The sequence below is a fragment of the Polistes dominula genome, unplaced genomic scaffold (genome assembly GCF_049000335.1).
Source record: "Polistes dominula isolate Pdom_NZ unplaced genomic scaffold, Pdom_raw_medaka contig_77, whole genome shotgun sequence".
NCBI lineage: Eukaryota > Metazoa > Arthropoda > Insecta > Hymenoptera > Vespidae > Polistes > Polistes dominula.
The window spans coordinates 1534257-1553017 of NW_028301152.1; the positions used below are offsets into that span (position 1 = coordinate 1534257).

Below are 18761 nucleotides of genomic sequence, written 5' to 3' on the forward strand. Positions count from 1 at the left end.
TCTCTCTCTCTTTCTTTCCTTCCTTCCTTCCTTCCTTCCCTCCCTGCCCTAGAGTCCACCCTGCTTGTTCGCTCACTCATTCTTACTCGTTTCAACTTTTTATCCTTACTCTTTCACTCTTACGCAAGCGCGTTTCTCCCTATCCAACATGATTTTCTTCTGAACTGTGTTCCACGTAGTCGAAGAAAGAAAGAAAGAGAGAGAGAGAAAAAAAAAGTAAAAATAAAAGAGAAAAAAAAGAAAGAAAGAAAGAAAGAAAGAAAGAAAGAAAGAAGGGAAAAATACACCGTCGAATTTACAAACCGCTCCATCACCTCTGAATTCTCATCGTCAGCGTTTCCGCTCGATCTAGCAGAATTGGCAGTGTGTTGAACCATTCGGAGAAGCGCCTGTTGGCCTTCGAACGAGAGATACCAAAAGATTGAATAAAGAAAAAAAGAATGAAAGAAAGATAGAGCGAGAGAGAGAGAGTGAAAGAGGCAGACAAGTGTGCCCCAGAGAGAGAATATAACCTACTACTTTGTGAATTGCACGACACCAACTTGCAAAATGTCCGATCTTACGGTACGTAAATTTGCGACAGGTTCGTTGGTAGGTAAATCCTGTTGGTGAGCAACATTTTGAACGAAAAGTTAGCTACGCCGCGAAGGAGGAGACGACGACGTTCACCAGTGACGTTCCGACGGACATTGAGATATTAAACGTCGTTGAGCCCTTCGGCGGAGAGAGTTGTATATTGTAGGTAGGTAGGTAGGTAGGTAGGTAGATAGGTAGGTAGGTAGGTAGGTAGGTAGGTACGTGTTATCGTGATCGGTCGGTTGATCGTTCCTTCGAATTTCCTGCTGCCGTATAACGCTGCTGTTACGCTCGAATGTACGATCCACGTACATACGTATATATATATATATATAAAGTTTTCCCTTTCGAATTTCAAGTTTTCACGTTGCTTTCGTTTATGCTTCTTTTTTTGCTTTTTCTTTTTTCTTCCCATTTTGAAAAAAAAAAAAAACAACATCGAACCACTCGATAAGATCTCAACGTCGTTATTCAACGTCGATTTGCGAAAGAAAGATAGTATCAATGAGCCAATATGCGTGTGACATTGTTGATGATTGCTCGTTTTAATTTGATTAATCGCATATACATGACTTATAGCCGATAGAATAAATTAATTATCTATAATACAGTGTTACGTAAATATATATATATATATATATGAAATTTATATTGAATACTTGTTTGTCTTATGTAGTACCATATACTATAATATATATGTATTCATATCTACAGTCTTTAAACCTGTAGCTTTGTTACTTTCTTTAGTAGTTAAAAATGTTTTTATTTGTTTCAAAATAGAAATATCCTCATATCTTTTAAATCACTTCACAATCACTCCCATAGTATATTATATATATATATGTTACCGTGATTCACACGATGCAATGTTAACACATACTAAATACTTTGATGAAAGATCGAATGTTTGTGTTTATTCTTCTACATTGATATTTCTAACATATACCAAGGTGAATATTGAAATTCAATTTCGTTATTTCACGATGTAACATACAAAATATAAATAAATATTTGCAAAATATCGTGTCAAAAACGTAAGTACATACGAGAAACCCTGTGATAATTCGTGTTAGTGATTTTTCCAATCAAATCGTCATAGAAAACATATTGAAATAAAATGATTAACCATAACATAATACTTGATTCAACTATGTGATTTTTAACAGTAAAGCTTTCTAATTAGAGTATATATAGATCAAAAGAAGAATATGTAAGTAGAGGAGGTGAGGGATGGGGGACGGCAGTGACCTGAGAAGTGACCGATGTGTGTCGTAAGAGTGAGTCTTCCGGGGTTTCGATTCGTAGTCAAGGGGAATAGCCTTTTCGAGTCGTAGGAAGTAGAAGTAGAAGAAGAAGAAGAAGAATAATAATAAGAAGAAGAAGAGGTGGAAAAAGACGATGGAAGGAGAGGGGGGGGGGAAATGTGGGAGAGAAGGAGAAAGAGGTAAACGAGACGACTGCAAAAGAGAACTTGCTTGCCTCCAGGGGCCACGGTCGTTGCTGCCCACGCCATGGCCCATGTATCCACGTCCAGTACGGCCACCTGCGCAACTTGACAGCCAGCCAACCAACCAGCCAACCAGCCAACCAGCCAGCCTCTAACGATGCACGTACCTAATCTCTCTTTCTCTTTCTTTCTTTCTTTACTCTCACCTCATTCCAAATACGTTCTTCGTTGAACATTAAAATGTATTCTAAAGATTATCCTTCCAAGTGTTTTGACGTGTTATTCGTTAAATCTGAAAGATAAAGATTATTTCTACAAATAGTTTAATATTCTTTGATTAATTGATTTCAAAATAAGAAAAAGAAAATAAAAGGAAATGGGAAGAGAATTTAGATAAGTTCACAAGTATTCAAGATATTAGATAATAAGATTAATATTTATGAGTAGACGTACGTCTTATCTCTCTTTCTCTTTCTCTCATCAAAAAATAAGCACCCAAAATTTCGACTTTGCTCGGTCGAACAGTTTGAAGATGACTTGTGTTCTCTCTTGTATAAGATGCACGTAACATGCTGACTAAAAAACTGAAAAGCACTTCCACGTTTCACGGGACAATAGAATCTCTCTCTCTCTCTCTCTCTCTCTCTCGTTTTCGTTCTCTTTCTCATTTGGCGTTCCTCTTGGCGTCCAGTGGTCGAAGGTTTTCAGCAGCACCCTAGTGGTCAATTTCCCACTCAGACGGAATCATTAGTCTACGGGCAAGCAGTCACCGACAAGCAGCGGGGTTGCATTCGCGCTTTCTGCCTACCATCAGAAGTACACTCGATATGAACGAGAAGCCCACGGTAGCACGACTCGAGCGTGACTAAAAGCAAACTTATAATCTCTACTATCGAGCAAAAGGGCCAAACGTTTCGATTTGTTCCGCGACGATAACCTAAGCAGGAAAATCGTGTAACCATGTAGTGTGTGTATATGGGAATACATACATACACATATACAAACACACACAACTCAATACATATTTCAATCCTTTTTCAACATGCAAACTTCAAGTCGACATAAACATTATGAAAGCCACCCATGGAAGTGGTCATCATACTTATCGCCGTTATTTTTCATCTATAACTATATACTAATTACTTGACTCTTTAATTTAGATTTATAATTACTCGATTATCAGATAAAAGATATCTTATTCAGATATCGATTCTTGTTGTATATGAGAGTTAACGACGCGTTTAACATAGTTTCTCTTCGTCTCGTGCCAGTTGAAAGTGAGAAAGTATAGTTAGAAAGAGAGAGAAAAAAAGAAAAAAGAAAAAAAAAAGGAAAAGTACTGATATACGCTGATTGGCTTCCAAGCATGCCGTTTACATATGAATGTCGAATGAATTACTAGTCGGATTAACCGATGAATGGACGTGTAATTTTCTTGTCTGTCAGATGATAAATGTACCTTTAGCTATTGCATACTTACATACGTTTATTAAAACAAGCTAATATAAATTAAATTGCGAAGATAAGCGTCAACAAATTCGTTAAATTCAAATATAATACGTTCGAGATAAAATTAGAGTAATTAAATAGATCATTGATCTATCGAGATTAATCGTTGCACGTGTCACACAATCACATCTTCTCGTTCAATGAATTTCATCTAAATACATAAATGGCACAAGAGAGAAAAAAATTTTCTTTTTTCTTTTCAATAATATATAAAATTCTAACATTTACATTGACATTGTAAGATTAAACATGGTTATTAATCTAAAAAACATGCGTAGGTATTTTCTAACGTCCCACACGTCAATTGCATTCTAACACGCGAATAAATGAATTCGAAAGAAAGAGAAGATATTATTATTCTTGAGATAAGAAGAAAAATACGTTCATGATAGAAACGAGAAAAGACTAACTTATTCGCGTAACTGGTAAACGAGTCCTTAGGAATAATTACAATCATTATCTATGTAATAGTTAAAAGTCGACCGAGTATATACATATATATATATATATACGAGTAACGTGAGAAAACAACTAATAAAAATATGAAAGGATAAATGCTATCAACTAACTGGTTTTACACTTCGTACGTTAATAAGTAACATATATATATATATATATATATATATATATATATATATATATATATATATATATATATATACGTACATACGCGTATTACTCGATCTAAGAAGTTAAGAAAGTCAAAAAAGGAAAAAAGATCTATCGAAATAAAAATAATAATAATAAAAACAAAAACAAAACATGGTGTTGGTAAGATAGTCCTAAGGAGAGAAAGTAAACTAAACCGGTCACACACACACGTCGTACGTATGTATGTAACTTCTTCGTCTTCTTCGCGATCTTATTTCTTTGGCTTGTGTCCTTTGTAATTTGCGTGAGTACTCTTCTTTCACGCTCTCTTACTCTTTCTCTTTCTCTTTCTCTCTATGTTGGTGTTCAAAAGAGTAAGATATTCATGTCCATCCCCTCATTCAAGGAGCACGATACGCGACCAAGAGAGGCAGGACTTTGGGATATTCGATTGGTCGGATAAAGAGAGGGAGAGCCTTTCAGCCGGATCACGTAGTAAGTACATACATCTATCCGTACAATCCATGTATATATATATATATATATATATATATATATATATATATACATAAATACATATATGCATATACTATAAATACGTATACAAATATACACGTATAAACGTATAAACGTACAAACTACTTCGGCAAACGTTTGTTACACGATTAACGAAGAAGAGTAGAAGAGACACGTATAGATATATATACACATACGTATGTGTAAACATAAAGAGAGAAAGATAGAGAAAGATGCATGTATATATGTGAAGCTCGGAAAACAGTGAACGCACTCACGCACGCATGCACGCACGCGCGCGCGCGCGCGAGCACGTAAGCCAGTGTGTCCACGTAGGCCCGTCTAGACGGCCGTCAGACGTATTATTGGGTTCGCGTAACTTTGCGCTACATTGCTATCGTGTTACGCGCACGTACGCGAACACACACGCGTTTCCTAGCGAGGGTGTCGCGTCCTCTCTCTCTCTCTCTCTCTTTCTCTATATATATGAGTATATGGTTGTGTGTTGTATGTATGTATGTGTGTGTGTGTGTATGCTTGCTATTTGCTCGCGTTACACGTCAACGTATATGGACTGAACTACGGCGAGTTTAGCTGACATAACCGCCGCTAATTACCGGCTGGCCCGGACCGCACGACTAGATGTGTCCGCCGCTCGATGCGTTAGAATACAAGCTCGTATATATGTAAACGCCATTGTGTGTGTGCATGTTAGTGTGTTGTATGTGTTTCTTCGTAAATACGTGCGTGGGTCGGAGCGTAAACGACAAGATTAGGATGCAGACGCGGACGCGCTCGTTTGTCCTTCTCTCTCTCTCTCTCTCTCTTCCTCTTTTTTTGCTGTATGTGTTTGTCCATATGTTTATCTATCTTTCATACTTTTCAAATCGAAAGAAAGGATAAAAAGGATGTTGTCTACTATTGGATAGGACAACTAGATCGACGATGATACTTTGGCCCAAAGAATAACTTGTAACAACACAACCATCATCGACGAGGACATTCGCACGGAAAGAGGCTGCTATGCACAACAGTCCGTAATTATCCTCTCCTCCAATTTGCAAACTTATATGTAATTCAAATCGGTGCATGGCCGCCGGCTAATGCAATAATAATGACTTCGTGGAAATTACCGCGATCTCGCGCGCGCAACTCTGTCGTATATCTATATATCTATATATATATATATATATATATATAATCCTTGCACGTGACACGAACGCCCTAGGAAATTTTCTCTCTTTCAACGTAACCCACCACCACCACCTGCAAATTCTTTTCGATTACTCTTATCGTAACATTCGAGTGTCGCGTATACAATATCATTAGTCGTGTTTATTGTAAAAACAAAAAAAAAACAAAAAACAAACAAACAAAAAATGTAATTTTATAATAAGAATCTCTTTATTCTTACGTCTTTTCGTTATTATCGATTAGAAAATGATAAAGTTAGAAAGATATCTTTTTCTTTTTCAAAAGAGATCAGTCATCTGGTTTGTATCTTCTTTTCGCTATACCTTCACCTTACGCTATATTTTAGTGGTCTGATAAAAGAGCACACCAATCATGTGCAATCTTTAATGAATGACTAGATTTAAGCTGAAAGATTTACATATTTTGGAACATTTACTATGAAAAGTTAAATAGTAGATACGCATACGTAGTATCAAAACGATTTAATCGATGTTATAATAAAATGATAATATCTTGTTAACTAATGATTTTGTGTTTTGTATACATGGGACGATACATTTTTTTTAAATGATATTCATCGTACGGGGATTAAAGATTAATTTATGTCGTTTATTGTGTGTAAGTGTGTGTTGATTTTATTTACACACACACACACATAATTATTTATTATATTACCTAGGTAATAATGTTAATTTTTTAATAAAATGATAAACGCGCGTTTACAAATAGAATAAACTTAACCAAGCTTTGTAATAGATACGTTCTTCTATTACATCCCTCTTTTTGATTATATTTTCTAAAAAAATTAATATATAACATACTCTATAAAAAAAGAAATGTAATTATTCGTACTTTGCAATAACAAAAATAAGAAATAATGAAATAAAAGACAAAAACAATTCTCCCTGTCGATTTGGATCGATTCGACGATATCAAGAACACTTATTCGATTTCGCTATCGAAATAAAAAAACATAAATGAACGTAAGAATTTTGACGAAATTTCTATCCCCATATTTTCCGCAAATGATTATTTACAATTGAACATTTGTAAAAGGTGCAATCTGTATTCCTCGTGGATAGTTAAAAGTATGTAAAATTTGACCCAAAAAAAAAAAAAAATCCGAAATTGTACATGATTACTGTTCCCTTGTGAGAAATAAAATAAGAGAGAGAAAGAGAGAGATAGAATAATCGAAATTCAAATCTCCTCTTTCATTTCTTCCTGGAATTAGTCTCATTCAACCAACCATACGTATTTATAGTCAGACTTATGTAGATGATTGAAAGTATTCGTTTGAATGAAAGCGTTACCTTACTCATATGAATGTTCAAGCAAACGAACAAACACGTTAATCTCGATAGATTCGTTAAAAATCCTTCTCTCTTTAACATATTTTATTCATATTATATTTTCAATTGATAACCATTGAAGAGAAAAAATATTCTTAAGAACTCAATACTAATCGACAGATTCGTCATATGAGATTAATTTTAATCGCGATTGGTTATCCCCCCTTTTGGCATTACTCGAATGAATCCACCACGACAGCAGAATGAACGTGGCAAAATTCCAGTTCATCCTTTTCTTTCCTTTCTCTCCTCTTCTCCCCTTCTCCCCTTCCCCCCCTTCTCCCCCTCCCCTTCTCCCCTTCATCTTTCTCATCTTTCTTCTCTTTTCTTTAGTTTCTTTTTCATTCGCATTTTCGTTCGATCTTTTTGCTCGACACTTTAATTGATACTTTAACTGCTTCTTCTCTCTCTCTCTCTCTCTCTCTCTCTCTCTCTCTTTCTCTTCTCTTACTCGTTTCGCCCTTTTTCTATCTTTCCAAGAAGGAAGAACGGCGATGAAGGTGAGTGATATTCCTCGTCGTTCCTTCCTGGCAAACGACTTTATAATTGGTCCATTATTATCTTCCACGTATATTTTATATCTTGATGAATATCAACGTTAAACCATTGTATCTATCTTGGCGTGATCGGTTCTTTAGTAATTATGATGCAACGAGATCGAAATGATCGACGAGCGCGACTTTACTATACCAAATTCGAACTTTACTCCTTTTTAAACAACTAGTAATTACCTATATATATATATATATATTTATATATTATAAGTTGTTCTGTTTATTTCCAAAATTTATGTTTCTTACTGTAAGTATGTGTATGTGTGTAAAAAGAAAAAAAAAAGAAAAAATAAGAAATACATTTGCGGTTGAAATCGATACTGCAACAACGTCGTTTGCACACGACAATCACACAAAAGTGGTGGGACACGAGAGTTGTTGGTGTTGTAAGGCGACACAGCCAAGGATTTCCTGGAAACAAAATTTCCAAGCAACAACATTCCTTTAAAAATGCTACGAACTAGTTTATTCGCATATCTTATAATATCTCGAACGCAGTTATATATTCGCGAATGTGTTAATACATGAAAATTGTTAGAGAGATAAGCGGATAATCGATAGATACGAGTGAAAGAGTGTGTCGATTTGTCATTTAACATTTCGTCAAGTATGGTCTTCTACCACATACGATGACAAAATAAATCATTCATAGAGTTATAATATTATGTTTTATAAAAAAAAAAAAAAAAGAAAAAAGTGTCTTAAAAAACACATTATGACAAGGTATTGAACGTTCCACGTAACTTCAAGATTTCCTTTCAAGTAACTCATGTGTTATTTGATACCTCAGATGATTATGAATAATATGCGTTATTTATTATCTCGCATCCTCTTTTATTATTGTTCAATGTGTCATGGATATTGAATGTTTTGTCTTGCAATAGACACAATTAGCTGATATTACAGTTGACATATTACTCAGGATTACGATAGGCATCGATCACATTCGCATTCTAATGAACGCTAACACCAACATTGGATAACCAACTAACTAATCACTTTGGAATTTACATAGTCTCGAATGATTCTCCAACTGGACTGGAACATCGATTATTGATCTTACGAATTCCAATTCTTTCGATCTGGATAGTTTCTCAAATTCGTTTATATAAATAACAGAGATGTTCTAACGATTAGAATAATTTAAATGAAAATGATTAAAGATGTATATATATATATAACGAAATTATAAATGAAAAAACAAATTATTTTGATTAACATTAGTTACATTGGAAAATAATACAAACAAACTCGCGTTTGTAGTCACGTGTGTGTGTGTGTATGTGTGTGTGAATATGTCGCGTTCCACCGAACAAAAAAAAAATAATAAAAACAAAACAAAACTTAACTGGAAATATTCGATTTAAATTCGAGTGATACAACTTGAAGATTATATTATTATACTTGACAGAATCGAAGACGATTCAACTTATTAACTCTATTTGTCGTTTCATTTGCACGCACTCAAAAATAACTTACACGTGTCGTCGTGTTGTGTGCTGTGGTTGCTGTTAAAAGAACAAAAAACCCTTTGAGAAAGATAAAAAGAAAGAAAGAAAGAGAGAGAGAGAGAGAGAGAGAGAGAGAGAGAGATAAAGAAAGATATTTGGTCGCGAGACAAAATATACGCACGCGTACGTTCTAGTTCGTCGTACAAAACAGGAAGAACCACTTGTCATAGATTAGGCGTGCTCTCCTGTCCATAGTGAGAAAGAGAGATATTACACACGTGTATGTATCCTATGGGATACTGTTCGCCTACACGTTCTCCGTCGAAAAATTCGATTTAACTATCGTCTAACCTACTTTCGAGGATGTTGTTGCTCTTCTTCATTTTCTTCTTCTTCTTCTTCTTCTTCTTCTTCATCTACCATCTAATCGAGAACACGCGCTTCTTTCTCATAGCTCTTTGCTTGCATACGGTAGGAATCAAAGAGCCGTGCTGCGATACATGCATATTAATATCACGTACGATCGATAAAGGAGTTTAATACGCGTACTACTCCTTCTGGCGAACGAGCGTGTTGTTGTACGTACGTACGTCATTACAGGTTGTGTATCTCTCTTACGTGCTTACCTTCTCTATGGAGTCTTAACTATATATATGTATACTAAAGGACTATCAAGAAAATACTCACGGAAATACAATCTTATCGTTTCTTTTCTTTTTTCTTTTATCCTTTCTTCTTCTTCTGCTTTTTTTTTTGTTGCATACATATCGTTTATATTCGGTCCAAAGTTATTAATTAACATTTAATGCTAATTCGAATTATCGCCAGTCAAATAAATTTCGAATAAGAACAAATATCACTATAACGTTGACGTAATTTTCTACGAAATAGTAGTGATTAAATAATTTGAAAGAAAACAAGTAAAAGATAAAAATACAATTAGTCACTTTTGAATGAACACGAGTAGAATTTTTGTAGAAAATAAGAGAAAAATTTGTAAAAGTAATGGCAATGGGTTGAGTAGGGAAGGAGGGGTGGGTGTGAGTAGGATGGAAAGAGTCTCCTCGACTGATCGAAAGTTAACGTGACGGATGCTCGTTCTCTCGCGTACGTACGACGACAAGCAGCACTTGTTTTTATAACGTTAATTAGAGCGCGTTTTACGCGTGTTCCTAGACCAATGTAATAGGTTTACACACATTGAGAGAAACTCGTGCGATCACGCAGTAACAGCATTAGCAACAGCAACAGCAGCAGCCAACAGAGAGAGAGAGAGAGAGAGACTCACAAACAGAGACATGGTCGAGTAAAAGGCTGGCACGCATATACGTATCCTGAGTTCTATCTCTTTTCTACCTATGTATGTACACCTCTGTGATGGTGTGGTTGTTGCTACTTCATGCGTGCGTCCGCATTCCTAGCCTTCAATTACGTACGGCCGTAGTTACGTATGTACCGAAGGTACATGCGTGTACTCTTGTCTATTAGAAGAGAACGCCGCGGCCACGAGATTATTATTCAACCAGAAGTACCACGGACAGCACCAACAGTGCAGCAGTGCAGCAGTGCAGCAGTGCAGCAACAACAGCAGCAGCCCGTACTCGCCCGGTCCGGTCCAGTCCGTTCCCGATGCCGGTGCTGCGCCTTTGTTGCTTCTCTCCCTCTTTCTTTATTTCTGTCTTTCTTTTTTTTCTCTCTGTGCTCACAGCTACGACGGGGGCCTAACGTCCCATTTTATGTGCCTGGCCTCTCTCCTCCTCCTTCTCTCCTCTCCTCTCAAGATCTCTCCTGTGTTTCTCTATCTGACTTTTCCACGCTCGAAGAAACTCAAGATCTGAGTCTTCTTCTACTTCTTCTTCTTCTTCTGCTCTAGGAATCGATTTCACAAATTCTCTTATCCCGTTCTCCCCATTTCTAACGATACGTGTTGTATCCTTTACTGACTAACGAGATTCTTTCATATATATATATATATATATCCTATGCGTAACGATAAACTTTGAAGAATGTTCTGTCAAGATTTGTTTGTGGTTTTTATCTCTCTTTCTCTCTCTCTCTCTCACCCTCTCTTTAACAATTAGATTAAAGAAGAAAAGAAAAGAAACGTACGATACGTTTTTAACGTAAAAAAAAAGCCATAAGATACGACGTGGCGAAAGGGATTTCTTCTGTTCTTTCTTTTTGTTTTTTTTGTTTTTGTTTTTTTTTTCTCTCAATGGATCGGATCAATCGATCAGCTTTTAAATTATACACGAGAGAATATCGTGTCGATGCATAGACGTGTACTCGAGCGAGACGCTCGACGTGCAGTAGCGATCAATGAATTTGACCCGCGGCAAAATGGATTTATCGTGACGTAATGATCGTTTTACATTGCCTTGGACGATTAATCGATCGAATAAAATGCATCTAGATACGTTGTCAACTACACGAACTACGCGAAAGCTTATACGAGATATATATTTATAATCTCTCTGTCTCTCTCTCTCTCTCTCTCTCTTTCGTTCGAATTACAGTTAATAACTATTCACTTAACAAAATTACGATTTCCGTTATACATATATATATATATATATATATATATATATATATATATATATATATATATTAGATTGAAAACCAAAGTTATTATTGTGTTGAAAGTTTACTTTGAAATTGCACAATGAATTGTTTTTCTTTTCTTTGGATATAATTTATTTTTGATATATTAATTAAAATCGTACAAACTTTTGATTCATCCTAATATATATATTATCGTAAGGTATCTATAATAGGTATATATAATATATGTCTAGTAGTAAATATATATAATAAAATATAAATATATATATAATATATAATTTAATAATAATAATAATAATATATATATATATATATATATATATATATATATATATATATATATATACTAACGGAGATAATCATGACTCTTTGTTAATAAACAAATAATTCGCGATTAATAAAATAATATTGCGATTATAAATTGAGATATAAACTATCCTATCTTTCAAGTTGGATGAAACTGCACACAATTTGCAAAATTTTATTAAAATCGGTTCAGTAGTTTAGGAGTCCATTGCGGACAAACAACGTTACACGTAATTTATATATATATATATATATATAATAAGTTATAAGGAATATCTAAATAAAAGAAAAAAAGGTCAGAGCCGAGTACTATTAACAAAAATAATAATAATAATGGTATTTTTGTTATATCTACCGTAGATACGAATACTCTTGTGAGATCAATTATTAATCAATTATTAATAATTTATATATATATATATATATGGAATTATATCATTGATTTTTCTCAATGGAATCATAAAGGGATGCACCAAGGTATTATTCGTTTTGGCGTATCTACCAGTACTACTACCGACTTATTCGCCGACTTCGTTTCCACGCACGGAAACGCATAATTGAAAGGCGAGGAGAGCCTCGTAAATAACTGCGCTAATTATTTCTAACCCCGCCAATTTCCTGCCTCCTCCTTGCACTCCCTCTCGTTCTTCTTCCCCCTTTACCTTTTCCTTTCCTTCCTTTCTTTCATTCTCCCTCCCTCCTCTCCTCCTTCGCTTCTTCTTCTTCTTCTTCTTCTTCTTCTTCTTTCTTTCTTTCTTTACTTCTTATAGTTCTTCACTTTTTTCTTTCTTTCTCTCTTTCTCTCTCTCTATTTCGAATACTGTTACCTACAAATATGACTTTCCACATTTACGCGAAATATTTTTAACACCATTAGTTAGATTACAATTATATTTATAATTTTACAACGTAGAAAAAAAAGATTGGATTATTCTTATCATTACTGTCAATTAAAAACAATTCATATTTCATTGTAGTTACAATGTTTTTTAATATTTATACAAACAAATCATATTTTACGATTATTAACCCTTTGCACTTGGCACCGTTTCGGACGTTATTACTTACCTACCTATCAGCAACTGGACGAAGGCCACTTTTTTTCGCAAAAACGTATACCTACACCCTGGAATCGTGGATATTATACAGTACAATTTTAGAATCAAATAGATGAACAAAAAATGTTTAAATAAAATTCAAGATTATTACATAAACCGTGAACGTTTACCGTTGGACGAGTATAGTTTGTCGTTAGTATCGAAAGGGTTAAAAAAAAAACAAAACAAACAAACAAATACAAACAAATGACTAAAATAAAAATGATTATTAAGAACAATTTGACGAAAAAATATATTAACAAATGTTGCCGATTTTAGCAACGAAGTATATATATATATACATGTATATACATGCATATACATATACGTCGATAGGCATACTTGAGACCGTTCCTTTTTATTTCTTCCTCAGTTTTATTTTTTGAGGTTAATGAAAGGACCTTGACTGATTTCACGAGCATACGCGCACGCACGAGTATCGCGAAACTTCTCTCTCTCTTGAGGGGAGAGAACTCGCGAAAAGAAAAGGGAGAAAAAAAATATATATATATAGAGGAAGACTGTGCGCAGAAAGAGCAAAAGTAAAAGAGAGAAGAGGAAGGGCTTGGGGGGTGGGGTGAGGGGGGAATCGGGGGGAAGGAAGGAAGGAAGGGAGGTGAGAGAGGGGGAGGGGGAGAGAATGAAGGAAGCAAAGAAAGATGGCGGTTGAGATTATGTGTGTGCTGTTGCCATGCAATTTGACTACCTGCCACGGACACGTGCGCACGGCTAACTTTACTCTCTCTCTCTCTCTCTCTCTTTCTCTCTTTCTCTCTCTCTTTTTTTCTCTTTTTTTTTGTTTTCCTTGACATCTTACGCGCATTTGAATTACGTCGTACCAATGATAAGAAAGATTACATTTAGATTTGTCAAATAGATCTAATATTGTATAACTATTGGATAATAGCAATAATTGTAACAATTGTAAAATCCGTTAAAAAAAAAGAAAAGAAAAGAAATTGGAGTCGACTCGATTAGTCCGGTTACCCGGTAGAAAAACGAGGGATGAGAAGAGTGCTTCGTCGAATGAGGAGAGGGCTCTCATCGCGAGTCACTTATCGTCTTGTTCTCCCTCGCAAGGTACTCTTCGAACCTGAGAGGAGGACTCGGTGCACCTTGTCGAGAGCTTTCCTACCTACCTATCTATCTATCTATCTATCTATCTATCTATCTATCGTCTTTCCTCTATTTTTGCACGCATCCGGGAAAAGAAAGAAGAAGAAGAAGAAGGGTGAAAGAGAGAGAGAGAGGTCGAAAGGCTGTTTACATAGAAATTCCTAGCGTGAAATCTCGTCGAATGGCAAAAGAAGAGAAAAGAAATAAGAAAAGAAGGATAAGAAGAAGAAGAAGAAGAAGAAGAAGAAGAAGGTAAGCGGTACCTGACTCCTGCTCTCCACCATCCAGGACCCCGTGCTGGCGTGGTGCCATTTTTATAAGGCCCATAAAGGCCGTGAACGACCGTCGAAAATAGTTTTGGATGTTCGAGCGAGACCTGGTAGACGCTATTAACTGTTCTCCAGGTACACGGTGGTGGTATAAAATTGACTTTTTATCGTGACTCGCGAACTCGAAAGTCGGAGATATATATATATATATATATATAAGGGGGAGGGAGGGAACGGAGGGAGGAAGAAAAAGAGGATAAAAAAAGAATATTAAAGGAAGAAAGAGAGAGAGAGAGAGAGAAAGGAAAAGATGCGACTGGAAATTAGTCAGCGACGTTTTCGAAGATTCCTGAACGTCGTCGCCACCACCGTCGCCACCACCGTCGCCAACCGTCCCAATGCAAGCGTGTGTTGTTCTTTTGTTCTCCTTTTGCGGACCCAAATACCGTTTTACTGTAGGTATACCGGTGCATTCGTAGCATCGTCCCTTTCTTCCTTCCTTCCTTCCTTCCACTTATATTCGTTCTCTAGACGATTCCCCTTTACTCTTTACCTTCTTACTCATTCCCCTTCGCGACTTCCTTCGACTACTCTTCGCGTCGACCATCACCACCACCATCACCACCACCACCACCTCCGCTTTCTTCACCTTTTCTACCTTTTCGTTACTACATCGCAAAATCAGTAGGATTCCTTAACACATATTCGTTCGCTTGACGAAAATTCGTCATTTTTTTTTTTTCCAAAGAATCATCCACAGCCAAATGACGAAAATGTCATCAATTTGTATATTACAAAGAATAATTGATTTTTGTTATCTTAATTTTGGAAGTATATTCAATTATGATTTTTACCAAATAGAGATAAATTCCATGAAAGAACTGATTTTCAATTTCAGTTTTATCGCGTAAAATTATGCAAACGTAAACCAAAAACAAATTAAAACTGTATTAATTGGTATTGGGTATGTAGGAATGGGGAGGGGGAGTGGGAGGGGGGGGGGGGTAAATGAGAGATAAAGAATTTCACTTGTGTGTATAAAGTAATGTTATTGATTTCAAGAAAAAAAAATAACTCTATCTAAAACAACACACACACGCAAAAAAACGTACGAACGTTTGATTCATTCTAATTATCATTCAAAATCATATTATTCAAAATATGAAAATAAAGTTATAAGAAAAATTTATAAACTCTTCGCGTAGAGGTAATAATAATGATCGAGAGAAGAGATATCGAGAGAGAGAGAGAGAGAGAAAGAGGAAGAGAATAAGAAGAGATAGAAAATGCCCGTAAGAGATTCGGAAAATCTTCGTCGATAAATCATACCGTCATCGGTGTTGTTATCAGAGTCATAAGTTCGACCGTCGACGACGACGACGACGACAACGACTACTACTACTACTATGAAGAAGAAGAAGAAGAAGAAAGAAGAAGAAGAAGAAGGATCTACGTCTCGAGGACGTTTCGTTGATAGATGTACGTTCCTCCAACGTATGCGCAGTTATTATCGCAGATTTGTGCATCGGTCTGCCTCGTAAATTCTCGCGTAATTTCCTTCGGAGATGTTGACTTTGGGTTACTTGTATGGAAGGGGAAGAAAGAAAAGAGAAAAACAAAATAAAAAAAAAAAACAAAAAGAAAAGTAAAGACAAAAAAAGAAAAACGAAAGAAGTTGGCTCGAATAAGAGCCCGATTAATGCACCCGCCAAGTAAATCCGTGGAATGATGCACCGCCTGCGGTAACTTAGCCGCCTACGCATTGCAGCGCTCGGAAGCGCGGATCCGAGACGACGGCAACAACGATGATGATGATGATGATGATGATGATGATGATGATGATGATGATGATAATGATAATGATGATGATGACAACGAATCGACCGACCAACCGACTGACTGACTGATCATTTTATTTTATTTTTATTTAGTTTTATTTAATTTGATTTAATTTTATTGTATTTTCTTAAAGACATGTTTTACTTCTCCTTCCTATCCTATCAATCTTATTGTAAAACCACGTTATACATCCATTGTGAGTACAAGCTATTGCCACTATGATTTGTGTGACGGTTAACTCGTTAGTTGTCCTAGTCTTGCACGATGAGCCTTTGAACATCGACTCAAGATGCTTTTGTAGTACCGCAGAACGTTCCACTCGACTTAAAGACGTAGTAGTAGTACTCTACTTGTCCACGTGGTACTTTAAACGCGTACCGAAAATAACATCATCGTATGATTTTATTTGTTAGTTAGAACAGATTCGATAGATGGATTCGATACGGTATCGTTTAATGGAAGAGACGGATATTTTTAATGTTAAAAACGTAACAAAACAAAAAAAAAATAAAAACCAATATCTCTATATACTTTTTCTAATTCATTTTTTTTTTTCTAAGAAAAAAATAAGAATAGGAATAGAAAGAAGAAGAAGAAGAAGAAGAAGAAGAAGGTGATTAATTAAAAAAAATAAAGTAAAGAACTTGAAGGCATTAACAAAGTAGTGACCGAGTTCGACGATTAAAGCGTCCAATCCATTTCGTCGAGGCTGTCAACGCGCCGCTTCCTGCCATTTGTCAAGCAACTTTATGGCTTTTTCTGCGCACCGTCGAGCAAGAAACACACGGGTGTAACAAGCATTCGCGCGAGAAAACGGTATTCGCGCGTCCTCGGTTTCATTAATTTTCGCGGACGAGGAGGCCCAGCAGTCGCATGACTACCAGCAAGTTCATTAAAAACGGTATGCGTTGTGTCTCTCTACCTACTACACTACGAAACATATCTTATTACTCTTGCGAGAACGAATAAAATCCAAGCGCATAGGTCAAACAACTATATGTGTTACATTAGTCAACATTTCAATCTGTAAATTACCAATTAATTTCTCTAATCTGTTGAAATAATAATATAGGAATATTTGATCGTTATTACAGTGACAAAGTTTCATTATTTACACGTTCAAATTAATAATATGATTACGATTGAAAAGAAATGATTTATAAGAAATGGGTTAACCTACTGTATGTTTTTTGAAAAACCAATAATTAGAAGAAAAAAAATGATGTATACGATTGAATAGATTAAACGTGAGTGGGGGGGGGAGGGATTTCAGTTTAAAATATTACTAATGCAAACAATCGAACAATAATTTATTTACATTTAAAAACAAAAAATATGATAAAGGAAATATTTAACGAGATAAAGAGTCTCTCTAAGCTTATGTAACGGAAACATAAAATGTTAGGATGATTTTTTATGTAAAAAAAAGAAAAAAAACTCATTGGATACGTCAGAAAATGCAAATGCACGAGAAGTCAGTCCAGGATTGTTTGCTTTGAACAAAAATATAACAACAGGATTTACGATGCGTTAAGACCACGCTAAGAATAACTCAAAAATGGTTGTTGTAACGAATTAATGTTGTATTATTTAAAAAAAAAATAAAAAATAAAAAAAATTCAAGTATTGGTAAGTAAGTGTTTTATTCACACTTTTGAATGCGGCGTCTTACGCAAAGGATATTAATATCCGACCTGCCGTTTGATGGCAGTCTTTGGGAAAGATATTAATATCTTTCTCGACGAAAGAATGTTAACTTTTCCAATGACCGTAACAGGTTTTCATGGACCGGATGATTACGGTGTCAGATAAGTAACAATTTACAGTAGTGTTCGAAGTTTATTATACAAACAGCAATGATATGTAATAAGAATTTAGCGGCAAATCAGGTTGTATTAATAGCAAATACGAAAATAATGTAAGACGATGATTAAACAATAATAATAATAGGAAATACAAAATAAAGATATAAAACACAAATAATTTATCGAGTTTAATCGTTTTTTTTAGTGCGACACGATCGCAACGCGATTGCGCTTTTCGAGTGGTGTGGTAAAAAACGTTTCGCTAATTTTGTTCCCAATCGTCAATTTGTAATACGCTTTATAAAGAAATATGTGTTTTAGCAACGTGACGTTGCTTTAGCACGTTTCATGGCACACTTCGACAAAGATTTTTCAAAAAACCCCCGAGGGCACTAATAAAACGATTAAACCTTTCGCTCCGGAATGATTGAGACAAAATATAATCGCTGGATACGAAGCGTTTTGTTTTTTCATATTTGATCGTGTACTTTTGAGGAACGTATATATACGCTCTTCGTACATTATTGGTCATCTTACTAAGGCGTATATATACGGCCATCGGAGTGAAAGGGTTAAA

The 18761-nt window shown here is 35.5% G+C and overlaps 1 protein-coding gene and 1 long non-coding RNA gene across 3 annotated transcripts in view; one reads left to right on the forward strand and one right to left on the reverse strand.

Moving 5' to 3' along the window:
• LOC107064167 (follistatin-A) overlaps positions 1–18761 on the reverse strand; it is an 86445-nt gene that overhangs the window by 53976 nt on the left and 13708 nt on the right. The gene's annotated exons all lie outside the window — the stretch shown is intronic.
• LOC149030643 (uncharacterized) lies at positions 4187–17745 on the forward strand. Of its 2 annotated transcripts, none has more exons than XR_016178497.1 (2): positions 4187–4618; positions 16940–17745. It is a non-coding gene; the product is annotated as an uncharacterized LOC149030643 (long non-coding RNA). The 2 variants fall into 2 exon arrangements; XR_016178498.1 differs by lacking the exon at positions 16940–17745 and adding an exon at positions 5569–6395.